The sequence below is a fragment of the Meles meles genome, chromosome 8 (assembly GCF_922984935.1).
Source record: "Meles meles chromosome 8, mMelMel3.1 paternal haplotype, whole genome shotgun sequence".
Lineage (NCBI taxonomy): Eukaryota > Metazoa > Chordata > Mammalia > Carnivora > Mustelidae > Meles > Meles meles.
In genome coordinates this window covers 29674489-29691142 of record NC_060073.1, presented here as the reverse complement: position 1 = coordinate 29691142, position 16654 = coordinate 29674489, and positions in this window count along the sequence as shown.

Genomic DNA, 16654 nt, shown 5'->3' with positions numbered 1-16654 from the left:
CATTCTCTTTCTCTAAGATTGCCTTGTTTATTTTTGGCCCAGTGTATTTCAACATAAATTTCAGAATCGGTTTGGTGTTTGATTTGGGATTATATTTGATCTATTGATTGATCTGAGAACTGACGTGTCTACAATATTGAATCAGTTAGTGAGTAAGCTATATTCCATCATTTGTGTCTTCTTTGATTTCTTTTAATAAAGTTCTACAACTTTTAATGTAGAAGTCTTAGATATCTGTCATTAAATTGATTTGTAGATACTTGATTTTTTTTTATGCTGATGTTAAGGGTGATTTTTTTTTTTTAAGCTTCAGTTTTTATATCTTGGTGGCAAGCATATAGGAATTCTCTTGCACTGATTATAGCCTTCTCCTGTACAGTATTGAGTGGAAAAATTTGGTAGCATTTTTGTCTCATTCCTGATCTCATGAGGGAAAGCTTTTAATATTTTACCACTGATTATGTTGTTTACTATTGGCTTTTTAGGTGTTCTTTGTAAATTGAGAAAGTTTCATTTTATTCCTAGTGGGCTGAGGATTTTTTTTATCATGAATTGGTTTTACATTTTATCAGTCTTTTCTGTATCTTCAAGATGATCATGTGATTTCTTTTCCTCCTTTTTTTCTAACAGTGTGTAAGTTACATGAATTCATATTCAAATATTAAACTATACATGTATTCTTGCAATAAACCCAATTTGGTGATAGTATATTATCCTTTTTATATAATATTAGATTCTAAGAGATCGTTTTGTTCAGAATTTTTCCAGTTATGTCTAAGAGAGAGAGTAGTCTGTAATTTCTCAACTGTTACAAATTTTTTATCAGATTTTGGCGCTAAAGTTATTCTGAACTAAAAAGAGGTGAAAACTGTTTCTTCTTTTTCTGTTCTCTAGAAGAGCTTCTGTAAGTTTAGTTTATTTGCTACTTAAATGTTTGGAAGAATAAATTGGTCAACCAACTTAGACTAAAACCAAGTTTTCTTAATGAGAAGGAAGGGCTTTTATAATTGATTCAATTTTATTATATAAGATTGTTTAGATTTTTAATTTATTCTTCTGTTAGTTTTTTCTAACTTGTGTTTTTCAATAAATTTGTCCATCATGTTGTCAAATCTATTTAAACAGAGTGGTTCATAAGATACTATTATTGTCTTTCTAATGTCTATAGTGATATCCCCCTTTTCAATCCCACTTTGATAATTTTTGCTTTTTCTCTTATTTTCTTAGTTTGCTAGAAAATTATCAATTTACTAATCTTTTTAAAACCAACATTTGATTGTGTTAATTTTCTCTACTGTACTTTTGCTTTCTACTTCTTTAATTTTTTAAAAATTTCCTCCTCTCTACTTTTTGGGGTTTAATTTGTTTTTCCAGCTTTTTTATATGAAAACTTTGATCACTGCTTTTTAGCCATACTTATATTCTACAATACTCATTAAGATAATATATTTCCTTAAACACTCTTTTAGCTATATCCTGAAAGTTTTTATGCATACTGTTTTTATTATCCTTCCATTAAAACTATTTTCTCACTTCCACTGTGATACTTTTTTGTTTCACGTGTTATTTGGAAAGAATTGTTTGATTTCCAAGAAGTTGGGCATTTTATCTTTTTTTCCTTTCTTTTTTCTTTTAAAAACACTTTACAACCTTTGGTCAGAGAATATATTCTATATTAGTTCAACCATTTGAAATTTCTTGAGGCTTCCTTTATGACCTAACAACATATGGTCAATTGTAGTAAATATTCTGTGTATACTTGAGAAGAATTTGTGTTCTGTGTCTGTCTGGTACAGTATACTATATACTTCAACTAGGTCAAGTTTATCTATTATTTTATTCATACTTCTATATCCATGCCAAATTTTTGTCTGCTTGTTCTGTTAGCAAAGTACATGCATTCAAGTTTCCCACTATGGTGAGGATGTTCTATTTTCTTCCTTGTAAGTAATGATTATCATGGTTCACATCTGTTGAAGTATTTGCCCTACCTAGGGAAATAGCCAGATAAGTAGCAGTGCTTAGCAATAATGAGAGAGAGAGAAAAACAATAAAACGGTGGTAATGCCCCTGGGTGGAACCTACATTCCTCAAATCCCTCCTGACTTATTTGCTTTGAACTGGACTCCTAGGACACTAGGCATCCATTGAACTCTTTGCCTTGGGCACTGCACCTTGGATGAAGTTACCTTTGCTAAATTATTTGATGGAGAGTCCATATGTGTTTATTCTAAGGGAAAGGTTGAATTATTCAGTCCATTTCTACTTCCAGATTTCTTCCTCCAAAATACTTTGGTCTTCTATTCCCAGATATTTTTGTGAAAGCTTATTCAATTCTTCTTTCCACCTTCTCTCCATTTTTTCCTCCTTCCTCCTTCCCTCCTTTTCTTCCTTCCTTCCTTTATAGGGAAATGAATGAACTTAAACTGTAAGACTCAGTGGTAGAGTAAAACTTAAATTCAGCATTTATAAGAGGAGAAGGTGAAATGATTTCAGTGGTTTCCAACTTGAGTACTCTGAGTTTTTAGGGTCCCATCAATTTAAAAATAATGGTGGTCATTGAGCTTTGGGAAGCAAGAAACTGCAAGTGCTAGAAACCTCTTCCGGCTTGCTGAAGCAATGAAGTTAATTTAGTGATTCCCATGGCTAAACAGTCCAAAGGTAGACTGTCTTCAGACCCACCAAAATCTAGGTGTTCAGAAGATATCATTAGGACTCCAGCCTAGGGTGTGACCAACCATTCTGATTACTGTGGGACACTGAAAGTCCTCCATCTTGGAAAACCCCTTAGTTTTTGGGAAAACTGGCATATTTGGTCATCATTCCCCTCTCTTCATCTCTCTGTGTTGGTTATTGGTTTTACTTTCAGGTAAATTGATAGCAAAGATGATCACTGGGAGCTCTTGACTTGCCTAATTATTACTACAAGTGACCCCAGAAAAGAAAGTGTACCTGTATCTTAACAATCCCAACAACTTCCTGGGGATTGCTCCGATTTGTTAGCATTGCGTTAAATGACCTGTCCAAATCAATTACTGGGCTAGAGGGATCAGGTACTTAGTTGCCCAGCCTGGGGTAGGAGAAGTGAACCATATTTCTGACTACCTATCATATAAGACGGAGTAATTCCCGGGAAGAAAGGGGCCGAAAAGACAAAAAATGGGAGATATCCATTATACTGAGTTACTTATTGAGTATTTACTCCATACCAGGAACTTACACTATGGTTATTACTGAAAAAAATGTTTGAGAGGCAAAATCTTTTAAATAACAGAGAACGGGGAAACATTTATTTAAAGACTCCTCATTGGTGGAAAGATGGAGAAAAAATGAATTTGACCCTGACTCACAGAGTTACAGGAGAAACCTAGAAATGAATCCACAAAGCACCAATTAGTCTGTTTATAATGGGGTACACTTCCAGCACTTCTGTCCAACTCACATGCACAAGATCAGGGCACTGGGGTTTCCCTTTGTAGCACGATAGAGAAACTATCACATCATGCAAATCAAGGAGACAAAATGCCAATATGATCCATCACATGAAATATTTCAGAAGTTGCCCAAGGGCCATCATTTCTCATTTGCTTGTTGGGCTCTTGATACTTAAAATTACACTCACAGAGTTGAAATTAGGTATTAAAACACAATTAGCTTTAAGGTAGAGAGGACTCTTAGATTGAAAGTCAAACTAAGACATACATGACTAATTCACATCTTTCAAAGCTGGTTTTGCTTAGGGCAGTCAGTGAGGTGGTGTTGGAGGGGACACAGCTGAGAGACTTGGGGAAGGAGTCTGAAAGAACTTGGAAAACAAGAGTTTAGGTTGAAGGCAGACAAAGTGTAGAAGCAAAGTCATAGGTAGTTTACAGGCTCAAGGACTGGGGCTCCCCAGATCCTTGGAAGTCCTGATCCTTTTCTTTTTTTTTTTCTTACATCAAGGAGGCTCTCTGATGATTACCATCCAGATCTAGCAGTAAGAAATTCCAATTCTGGGGAATAGGGCGGTTACAAGAAGGGGAGACATGGTGTGATCCATCTGGGGAAGAAGGGTCTTCAGAAAACCCCTCCAGATGCCCATGATGCCAACACCCCATCAGAGGCACACCTCTGGCTTCTTTAAGTAGCCTGGAAAATCAACAGCTCTTAGATCCTCACAAAGTGGGACCAGGGACTGCACAAGTGACTTCATGTTTGCTTGTGTGGTGCCTGGCCATGCCTTAGTCATTTTACACAATGTAGAGGTTCATATAGATTTCCTCAGGACTTAGGGTGTTGGTCCAAGGTTCAGTAACAAACAAGCAAACAAACAAGAACTCCATACAGCAACACTATTTGGATTTGGTCTTATTAATTGTGAGATTTCCTGTAAGGCTTTGGTCAAATGACAGCTTTGCCGTGAAGCATTCATTGAACGCTTGATTGAAAATTGTAGCACCCCACACCTTACTTTCTCTAGCCCTCTGCCCAGTTTTATTTGTCTCAATATCATTGATTTCTGCCTTCTAACATACTCTGTTGTCTTTTTGTTTATTGACTTCTCCAAGGGAGTGTACAGTCCACGAAGACCGAAATCTTTGAGGACTTTGTTCATTGCCATGCTCCCAGAACACAATACACTGCCAGGGCCCTAAGCCGTGGTCAAAAAATATTTGTTAAATGAATGAATGAAATTAATTTAAATGTGTAAAGTATTTAGAAAAGAATCTAGTACATATTCAGCATCCAAAAATATTAGTTTCTGGAAAAAGTGTTAGTTTGTACTATTTTCCTTGTTATGTTTGGAGTTAACAAATTAGAAATACTTGTTCTAAACCATTTTGGAAATTCTTTTCATGATTTTTTTTTTTTTTTTTTGGAAAATAAGGCCACCACTCTGTCCTTAATGCTCTCTGGGGCTCTTTGCTTTATCTCCTTTGGGTTTAGATTACCTTGTTCTTACTTAGCCTTGATCTCTGATGTGTATGGTCATCAGACAAGGCAAGTTTCTAGATAAATATATAAAGAAACTCCATAAAGGAAATAATGGGTTTTTTTTTTTGGTTATGAGCACGAAGGACATCAATCAATGACCCATAAATTCATTTCAACAAGGGGGATGGCTCCAGATTTTGTCTGCCTGATTGGGCGCAGTAGGAACCAAATAGTGAAATGGACTCATGCCCTCTGTGTTGTTAAGTGGATTTGACCCCACCTTGCTTCTAAACTTTATCTCTACTCATTGTCTTCCTGGCTGGTTAGTGATTCTCAGGAACCTTGGAGTTCTGCTTTGTATACCGTAGGGCTCTTTAGAAGCCTGAGGTGTCTTTTTGTTTGCCATTAACTCCTTCCTTAAAAGCAAACACATGGAAAATCAGGATGTTAAAGCTTTGCCATTTCCCACCACTTTAAAAATTGGCAAACTGTTTCACAGATGTGATCTTTGCCAAGTCTCACAGAAGTAGATGGTGACAGGAGGTGAGGTGCTTAGGGAGGGGTCCAATGGCTTTTAACATTGATCAAAAAGTGTTGGGAATATCTGGGAGATGTTCCTAGTGAGGAAGAAGTGTCCAATGGGGTAGAGAGGAATGGGGTAGAGAGTGTCATGGCAGGGGATGGACTTTAAGAAAAAAGAACGCCTTCTCTGAAGCAAAACTGGGAAAGATGGCCTGGAGTGGTACTGGTTGAATAGTATCATGGGGGCTTTTTGGGGAATGAACCTTGCTGCCTCCCCATATGACTATTGCATATGGGGCCAAAAGGGGCCTCAAGGATGGAACTGAGGTCAGTCTATATTTGTCTCTCACTTGCTTCTCCTATTGGACTCCTGCCCATTTTCTGTGGGCATACACAACCTCCTCTGTGGAAACTGAGCCTCGGTCCAGGGATAAACAGGGCAGTCTTCACCTCAGTAAAAATAATACTATAGAACCAGTGCCCTATGGTGGAGGAAGGAAGGCAAGAGATGGTGACTCAGTTACTTATTTATGTATTCACACATATTTTCAGGGCACTGGGCTCAGTGCTGGAGATAACAATAATAATAACAATAATAAGGTAATGACTGTATGTGGCAGGACTGTTGTCACTTGCCTCCCTTGATTAGTTTATTAGTTATCCCAGTAATTCTATTGTAGGCATATTATTCACATTATACCACTGAGAAAATTGAGGCTCAAATAGGTCAAAGAACTAGCCCAAAGTCAAACATCTAGCAAATATAGATATAGGGTTGAAATCCAAGTCTCTCTGACTCTAGATCCTCTCTTTGCTTTTAAACACCGTAATGACTTGGGAGGATCCCAACACTCATGAGGTTCACAGTCTAGTGGGAAAGACAAACAAACAAACACATGAGAGATGTGGCAACTGCTAAGGTATTGTTTGATTTCAGCCACAGCGTAGTAATTGCTATACCATGAAGATTACTATCTCAAGCTCTAAATTACAACAAAATGCCTTTTATATCCCCCGCAACAGGGGTTCTAAATCTTGGCACTATTCACATTTTGGGCCAGAAAAGTCTTCACTGTTGTAGGTATTCTGTGCATTGTAGACCGTTTAGCAGATCATCTAGCCCCTAGATAACAGTAGCACACACTCCCAGTTGGGACAAACAAAAATGTCTTCCCACATTGCCAGATGTCCCCTGGAGTACAAAATTACCACTGCCCTGCAAGATTTCAACTTTTAAAGGGCAAGAATCATGTCTTATTCATCTTTTCTCCCACCTTTCATCCCAACACACATACTTTCATAAAACACTCTATCCAGCATCAGTGAAGTAGATTTTTATAAGCATCCATGGAACATTCTCTAGGACAGACCAATTCTAGGCCATAAAAAAAATTCTCAATAAATGTAAAAGTATATATGTACAAGATAACTAAATTAAAAATCAACAACAGAAAAAAATTGGAGATTTGCAACTATTTTGAATTAACACACTTGTAAATGTCTCAGCTATAAGAAAATCACAAAGAAAATAAAGAAAATATCTTTAACTGAAAGAAAAATACAACATATCAAGGTTTATGGTATGCAGTTAAAGCAGTTCTGAGAGGAAAGCTCATAGCATTAAGTGCCTATATTCTAATGAAAGACTTAAAATCAATAATCTAAGCTTCTAAGAATAAGGAAGGAACAAAGGAAGATGAATAAATAAAATCCATGGTCAATAGAAGAGAGACAAAAATAAAGATTGGAGTGCAAATTAATGAAATAGAAAACAACAGGAAAAAAGTCATGCTGAAAGTAGATTCTTTGTAAAGATCAACAAAATTAATAAATCTTAAGATTTACCAAGAAAAAAGGGAAGACACAAATTATTAAAATTGGAATAAGGTCACTATACTATAATCACTATAGAACCTACAGAAATTAAACATTGAAATATTATAAGGAATAGTTTGAAGAACTTTATGCCAATTAACTGAACAGTATAGAATCACAAAAAATCCTAGAATGACACAAATGATCAAAACTGGCTCAAGAAGAAATACTAAACAATCCAAAAGTCCTTTTTTAAAAGATTTTATTTATTTATTTGAGAGAGAGAATGAGAGATAGAGCATGAGAGGGGAGAGGGTCAGAGGGAGAACCTGCTCAGCAGGGAGCCAGATGCGGGACTCTATCCTAGGGCTCTAGGATCATCACCTGAGCTGAAGATAGTCACTTAACCCACTGAGCCACCCAGGCACACAACAATCCAAAAATCTTAATAAGATTAAGAAAATAATGTAATTCACAATAGCATAAAAATACTTAGGAATAATTTAACATAAGCAGTGAGAGAGAACTCAAACCAGCCAAATATGCTGAGGGAAGTTGGAGATCTAAATAAATAGAAATCCATACCCTTTTCATAGCAATATTAGAAGGAGTTGGTATTAAAATAATAATTTTCCTGGGGCGCCTGGGTGGCTCAGTGGGTTGAAGCCTCTGCCTTCGGCTTGGCTCGGGTCATGATCTCAGGGTCCTGGGATAAAGCCCCACTTCGGGCTTTCTGCTCGGCGGGGGGCCTGCTTCCCCCTCTCTCTGTGCCTGCCTCTCTGCCTACTTGTGATCTCTGTCTGTCAAAAAAATAAAATAAAATCTTCAAAAAAATAATAATAATTTCCCTGAAATTGATTTATAGATTCAACATAAAATCCTACAGAATCCCAGCAGGTTTTATTTGTGTAAATTGGGAAATTTATTTCCAAAATTAATATAAAAATGCAAAGAACACAGAATAGCCAAAAGAATTTTGAACAAGGACAAAGGTACGCTACTCAAATTCAAGACTTATTATAAAACCTCCAACAATCAAGATTGTGCAGTATTGGCATGAAGACCAAGCAACAGGATACAGAGTCCAGAAATAAACCCACTTATACCGAGGTAATTCAATGGCGGGGGGGGAGATAGTCTTTTCAAAAAATGAAGATGGAATAATTGGATATCCATATGCAACGCATGAACATAGACCCTGCCTCACTTTACACATAAAATATTAATAAAAAATGGACCACAGACCTAAACTTAAGAGCTAAAAGTATAAAATTTCTAGACAAAAACATAGGAAAATATCTTGGTGACCCTGGATTAGGTAAATAGTTCTTAGAGATGACATCAAAAAACACAATCTATAAAAGAAAAGAACATTTACAAATTGGATTCCATCAAAATAAAAAACTTTTACATTTCAGAAAGCACCATTAAGGGGCACCTGTGTGACTCAGTGGATTAAGCCTCTGCCTTTGGCTCAGGTCATGGTCTCAGGGCCCTGGCATCCAGCCCCACATCGGGCTCTCTGCTCAGCGGGGAGCCTACTTCTCCCCACTCTCTCTGCCTACTTGTGATCTCTGTCTGTCAAATAAATAAATAAAATCTTTAAAAAAAAAAAGAAACAGAAAGCACCGTTAAGAAAATGAAAAGGCGGGCCACAGACTGGGAGAAAATTGTACAAATAAAGTATCTTATAATGGTGCTGTATCTAGAATATAAAAAGAACTTTTACATTCAATATGAAGACAAACAACCTAATTTAAAATGGCCAACGGATTTGAAACATGCACTTCACACAGAAGACACACGGGCTGCAATAAGTGCAAGAAAAGATGCAGAACATTGTTATTCCAACCACAAAAAATGACACCGCAGAGATAGCACTACATACCAAACTGGAATGACAAAAATTTAAAAAGACTGATAATACCAAGTGCTGATGAGGCAACAGAACAACCGAAACTCTCATACATCACCGGCGACAATGCAAAATGGTTCAGTCACCTTGGAAAAAGGTTTAGCAGCTTACTTAAAAAATTAAGCATAAACTTACCATATGACTCTGCAATTCCAGTCCTAGAAATTGACCCAAGAGAAATGAAAAAAATGTCCACACAAGGAAATGTACACAGATGTTTCTAGCTGCATTTTTCTTTTTTCTTTTCTTTTTCTTTCTTTCCTTTCCTTTTTTGCCTTTCTTTTCTTAATAAAAGCTATATATATGTTGAAGGTTTACAACATGATGAATTGATATCCGTATAACATAGTGAAATGTTTACTGCAACCAAGCTCATTAGTGTATCCTCTCCTCTTTTCTTCTAATTATCTAAATTAGAAGATCTAATTTAAATCTAAAATCTAGAAGATTTTCCTCTAATCTTTTTGTGTATGAAGAGAGCACCTGAAATCTACTTTCTTATCAAATTTCCAGCACTCAATACAGTTTTCTTAACTATAGTCTTCATGCTATACATTAGATCAGGAGACTTATTCGTTCTACATTACATTCGTTCTACATTACATTACATTACATCATTGCAACTTTGCACTCTTTGACCAGCATCCTCCCAAATCCCTCCACCTCCCCACCCCAGTAACTTTCTACCCCCTCTTTCTATGTACAGTATTCAACATTTTTAGGTTTCACATATAAGTAAGATCAAGCACCATACTTTATTATGTCAAAATACTGGAGATATTTCGATGCCCATCCACTAGTGAATGGATGGACAACATGTGGAGTATCCATATGGTGGGATAATCCTTAGTAATAAAAAGATGGGATTTGTGCAACAACATTGACATCCCTCAAAAATATTATGCTAAGTGAAAAATCCAGATACAAAGACTACTTATTATATGATTTCATGGACAGAACATTTCTAGAAAAGGCAAAGTTAGGGAGACAGATCAGTGGTTGCCTGCCACTAGGGGTGGAAGCGGGATTGAAAGCAAATGAGTACAAGAGGACTTGAGTGAACAAAGTCTTTTGAACTGGATTGTGGTGCATTGTTTTATAAAGTTACTAAAACTCACTGGGATGTCCACTTATGACAAATGAATTTTATGGGATATAAATTAAATGTCAATAAAGTTGTAAAATATTAAAAATGATTCCAAAAATATTCTAGGTGGAACAAATTCTAATACTTGAGTTAGATGTCTTCCCTTTCAGATTAATTCTGTGGAAGAAGAGATAGAGAACAAGGGTTTGACCCATGTGCTCATGCTTTCTGTCTCACCCTTTTGGTGCTAATCATAACATGGTAAAAAAAAAAAAAAAAAAAGTACAGAAGCTTCCTTGAAGTTCAATAGCTTGTGTGTTGAGCTTTCTTCTAAATCAGAAACAGAAGAAAGAATTAAATAATGGAATGATAACTAAGTCATACATACTATAGATAATGTTCTTAGAAGTGGCTCTGGATCTGTAAAAAGTGTTTAAAAGATAGCCTAGGGACACCTGGGTGGCTCAGTCGGTTAAATGTCTGCCTTTGGCTCAGGTCATGATCCCAGGGTCCTGAGATCGAGTCCTGCATCAGGCTCCCTGCTCAGCGATGAGCCTGCTTCTCCCTCTGCCTGCCACTCCCCTGCTTGTGCATTGTCTCTCTCTCTCTATCTCTCTCTCTCTCTGACAAATAAATGAATAAAATCTTTAATGAAAAAAATATAGCCTATAATCCAACAGATGCTAATGCTGGCTTGGAGGCACTTGTCACTGAGTAGATACAAGGCTTGGCAAGGTCTCTCATCTCCAGGTTGGTGTATTTCTAGGTGTATTTCTAAGTGTGATTCCTGGGTCTCCTGCATCAGAGTCACCTAAAGACCAACTCCTGCCTTAAAATCTGGGAATAACAGATTCCTGGACCACACTGGAATTCCTGAATCAGACATTTACTGATCTGTGATGTCTGGTAGGGGGTAAGGGGTAATATTTGGTATCTGCTTTTTTAACAAATTTCCTTGGGCATTTTTCATGAACATTAAAATTTAACAATGCTTGACCCCCTCACTTTCCTCATTTGTGAAGTAAAGTAGTCAAGCTGGAATTATTTCTAAAAACCATTTTTTTAACCCCATGTTTGTGTTTTGTCCTGTTACCCATATAGTGTTCTTTTTTTTTTTTTAAGCCCTTACTTTTTCTTGGGTCAGATTTTTTACATTTTATACATGAACATGTAAAGGGTTGAACTTTCTCACTATGGATTCATCCTCTGCTCTGAAAGGCCCCCTTTCTGATCATTGTCAATATATCAGTTGATCAGTGTGTGCTTTCGGACCTTCTGGATGTCTCACCTCCGATCCACCACTGGGGCCAGAGGATGAGCTTTGCACTTGGCAGCCCGTGCTGGTGAGAGTCTACTTATGGAGGAAGCAGACCAAGGACAGAGCCCACTATCCACAGCCAGCGGACTTCATTACCCAGCTCCCATCTCTACTCCCTTGACTATAATGCAAAGGGCTCTAGCGTAGGGTTAAAGAGTGTGACCACGAGAGTCCACAGGCGTGGGTTCAAATCCCGACTCCCTGTGTCCTAGCTCTGAAAACCTCTTTGACTTCTCTGTCATTGTTCCTCTTCTGTAAAGTGAAGATAAGAATATCCCCACCTCATAGGATCGGTATGAGGATGAGGTTAATATTTGCAAAAAGTTTGGAATTGTACCTGGCATACTATAGTATATAGTAAGTACTACATTAATTGTTTGTTAAATAAATATACTTGAGATGATTTTAGGCATAAGTTTCCCATGGGACAGTTTGGAGGTGTCAGGTCAGTGGTTTAGAATAAATGTTTGCTTTGGGGTTTCAGAATCTGGGGTCTTAACCCAGCCGGATAGGTATCTCCAAAGCTATGTTCCAGGAAGACCCAGAATTCCACAGAGTGGGGCATGCATGCACGTGTGTTTGTGTGTGTTTGTGTGTGCTTGAATGAGGAGCACAGATAGTAAAGAAGCGTGCAATTAACAAGAAAATCTCAGATAATGGTGTTATGAAGGATACACACCAGAGTAACGTGATCACCAGGAGATTTCGGTCTCGTTGAATTGTTCCCATAGCAGCTGTGTCTGTCCCATCCCTCTTGAGCCTACCAACCTCACCCTACTACCCACCCCACCCCAAGAATGGACAGCCCGGGCCAAACAATGGCACATGGGAGCCACATCACCACACTTGACTTGGTCCCCTCCCAAGGGTCAAATGGGCCAATTTCCCACATCCTGTGCTTCCCTTTGTTTAAAAGCCCCAAATGACTATTCCAGTGACAACCTTGTGAAAAATATTCCATGAACTTCGGGCTAAAACCTTCCTTTATTTAATTTCACCTTAATTGCATCAATTAGGCTCCTTTTATGTTTGCTCAACGAACTCTTTTGTTTATTTCACTCAGCTCTGAGCACCAGCTGCCAAATGGAGCCTTTGTTCTGAGGGCCCGTTCTAATGGTCTTCACACCAGTCCTGTTTGTTTTCCTCAATGGCAGCTCCTAACAAACCTGAAAAAGTGTGACCATTAAGCCTCTGAAGGCAAGCTCAGTTGCCAGCTGCCATTTACCCACATTCAGTTCCTGGAATGAAAACCGATACCTTTCTTCTCTCCTTTTGAAGGGAGCTATTTGGGGTTGTGTGGAGAGAGGTGTCAGAAGCCCTCAAATGGCTTGAGTACTCCGCATAGTCTCGCTATCTGACAGCTCTGAGAATCACCCGGCGTCAGCCCCCCACCCCCAAATCACTTTTGTTCTTCGAGGCTGCTGACATCTCCCATTGTACCTCCCCGTGCCTGGTCTTGCCCCACGTCACCCCATTTTCTGTAGCTCTCAGAGGTGGAGAATTCTAAAACAAATCTGGTCATACCACTACCTCAACTCCATGCTTAGACCTTTCCGTGCCTTCTCACATACTTCAAGGCAGATTGCTCCCTGAGCCGGCTGCTCCAAGGCCTTCAGGCTCAATTTTGTAGTCCCAGCTTCGACTCCTGAGGAAGCTTTTCTCCAAGATAGCTCCCTTTTATTAAATTTCTCCTCTCCTTCTGTATGCAACGCATTCCCCCATTAAGGGAAGGGGCTATGTCTCTCCTCTCCTTGGATCTGGGCTGGCTGTAGTGACTTATTTGATCATTAGAATATAGCAAAGTAGACTCTAGAACTTCCAAAGCTAGGTCTTAAGAATTTTACAGCTTCTACTTGGCTCAGAACACTCCCTCTTGGATTAGAGCACTCCCTCTTGAAATATTTTCTCTGGAGGAAGCTGGCTGCCACGTAGGAAGCCGAGCCGCCCTGAGTCTGCCATGTCATGAGAAGACCAGATCACATGGTGTGCCCTGGATGATGAGAAAGAAAGCCAAGGAACAGATGACACCAGAGATGTCAATGAAGAAGCCATCTTGGAAGTGACTCATTAGCCCCCCTTGCCCCACTCAATGCCAGTGAATGAGAGATGAACCATCCAGCCAAGTCCTTCCACATTCCTTGCTACAAAATTACAATAAAAACAAAATGATTGGTTTAAACCACTATGTTTGGGAGTAATTTGTTAAATAGCAATATATAACCAGAATAATCTCTTCTTCAGACAATTCATTCAGACCTTCTTAAAGTCTCTCCAAGGCTATGATGGATATTTCTCCATCCACTGTCCTTGTACATGCTACTTTCTCTAGCTGAGATGCCCTTCCCACTCCTCTGCATGACTCAAGTTTACTATTTTCCAGGACAACCCAAGTAGCACTATGTTTGGCTGGATTTTTTTTAACCATTGAGGGAGTGTAGAATAGTTCACCTCTAAGAATCACTCAACAAATATTTAGTAATCCCCTAGTATGTACCAGATACTGAGGAATTCTACAGGGAAGCACACTCCCAGGGACTCTGTGCTTTCCTCGTCCATGCTAAGGACTCTACATTCTGTTTGAAATGGCTTTTGCTTTGTCTGACAATGAACAGGCCCCAGGCAGCGGCCCTAGGTTTCCCTCTCCACCTCCTGAGGACCCAGCAGAGTGCTGGCATATAGTAGCTGCTCAATGGATTCCAACCAAATGAGCAAATTAACTGTGACCTTTAGCTGGAGTTAGTTTGAGCAACTGACTTCAGGTTTGGCTGAGTTAGTCCAAACTGATTTTTGCCAAACCCAGCTTCCTCAAGTGGAGATATTGTCAAAAGCCTGAAATGACAATGGTGGGAATAGAGCCGAATAGCAAATTTCCTGGTTTGGGTTCCCTTCAAATTCAAATCACAAGTGCAACGACACCAAGAACCCGACCATGGTGGCAATTCTACAGAAAGGGCATCTGGCAACGTCCAGAAATGCACAAGGGAATCTTTTCACTTTGGAGGTGAGGGAGAAGATGAGCAGACGAAACTTTCATTTCAGTCTGGACATTAGGGATACCCCAGAATCTCCAAATTCGGCCCCCCTCTCTTCTGGGGGTAGCAAACAGACAAAAGAAGGAGGAGAGCTCAAACCAAAGGGTTTTGTGGCTGTGTTTTGCTTGACTACAAACCCAGATGACCAAGAGAACTAGCCCTTGACGTCACAGTCACATGCTCTTGCATGGCGGCTGATTCAAAGGGAAGATTTCTCAAGACTGAAAAACCAGATCTGCTGGAAAGTGGCTCCGTCCTTCTGTGCTCCTCAGTCGTATGTGCTGAGAAGTCATCCAGAGAGGCTGGCGGTTGTTTGTCAATATGGTACAGAGAATGCGAGAGCTTGGAGGAACCCCAGGCATTTTGTACTTTATCTCAGCCAGGGACGATTCCACCTCCTTCCCATATGGGACATTTGGCAAGGACTGGAGTCACTTTTGGTTGTCACATTGGATGAGGGTGGGGGTTACTGGAATCCAGTGGGTGAAGGCCCAGGGTGCTGCTAACCATCCTACAGAGCCCAGGGTGACCCCCGCTACAAAGAACCGTCTGGCTTGAATTGTCAACAGTGCCAAAGACGAGAACCCCCAGCCCAGAGCATTGGTTTCAGACCTCATTGTACACCAGGACCACCTGGAAAGGCTTGGAGCAGGTCTCAAGAATTTGCATTTCTAACAAATTCCCAGGGGAAACTGATGCTGCCCCTCAGACCACAATTCGAGAACCCCTGGTTCATAGCCTCCGCACCCTGTGTGGAAGAAGCTGAGACCAGGTGCTTCTCACTGAGGCACGGTGGGAAAATCAAGGAAGGACATTTCCGAACTCCCAGTAGGAATCCTCCTCTTGGGTCAGTGAGCTTCATTCCAGGTCATTCCAAACACTTACTCTGGGTTGGAACCCATAAAACAAAATAAAACAACAGCAACATGCCTGAGAGAGAAAGAGCAACCTGAACAGGGCAAGGAAGTCGGCCACAGCTTGGGTCAAGTGTCTGGCACGTTCCACGGAAGGACTCCCGCAGCAGATAACAATAGCTCCGGTTCTCCCAAGGGGCAGCCAGACCAACAAAAGTTCAATTAGTTACGTCTTGGCAAATAAAGACAACAAACAGTTCGGCAAGAATAAATTCAGGCCTGGCTTGGCGGGCACCCAGGCTCTACACTGTACCCCTGCCAGGCTTGGTGAAAGGGTGGCTTTGAAGACATCTGAAAAGGGTCCATGTCTCAGACAATTCTGGCTTTTGTTTGGCCACTATGTTCTCCTCTTGGTTCCTTCCTTTACTTATGGTGAAGGATGTGTTCACGAGCTTTAAGCTCCTGCCCTCCTGAGGGTTTGCCAATTCCCTTTCCTTCTTCCCAAGAGGGTACAGGAAATCCATTGCCCACTTCTGCCGTCACCCATGGAGGACAGCCACAGATGGGATGTCAGGGATGGGAGGCTCAGAAATGAGCTTCCGAGTTTAAAAATTCCCTGTTCAAGAAAACAGAGAACAGAGGCTGCTTGCGCTTAGAGACGCTGTTTCCATTTGGAATGTGTTTTACGAGTGAGGAAATGAAATCATTTGGTGAACATGGTGAGCACCTTAAAACCTTGCAGAACATAGCGTGGGGTCCACATTCCTCAGGGCTGCCTATGTCCCCTAGGACGTGGCTAATGGCATTATGATGTCATTATTACTTTATTATTCCCATGTAGCGCCCAAGGGCAAGCTTCCCCCAAATGCCACGTTGGTGTATGGATTATTTTAAATGAAAGCTACTTTAGAAACAGCCGGTCCAAGTACACTCAGATCCAAGGGCAGGAAACGAATGGCCCATGTAAAAAACACTCTATATTAAGAAGCAAAAGGAGGGCATCTGGGTGGCTCAGCGGGTTAGGCCTCTGCCTTCGGCTCGGGTCATGGTCCCAGGGTCCTGGGATCGAGTCCCGCATCGGGCTCTCTGCTCGGCGGGGAGCCTGCTTCCTCCCTCTCTCTCTGCCTGCCTCTCTGCCTACTTGTGATCTCTGTCTGTCAAATAAATAAATAAAATTAAAAAAAAAAAAGAAGCAAA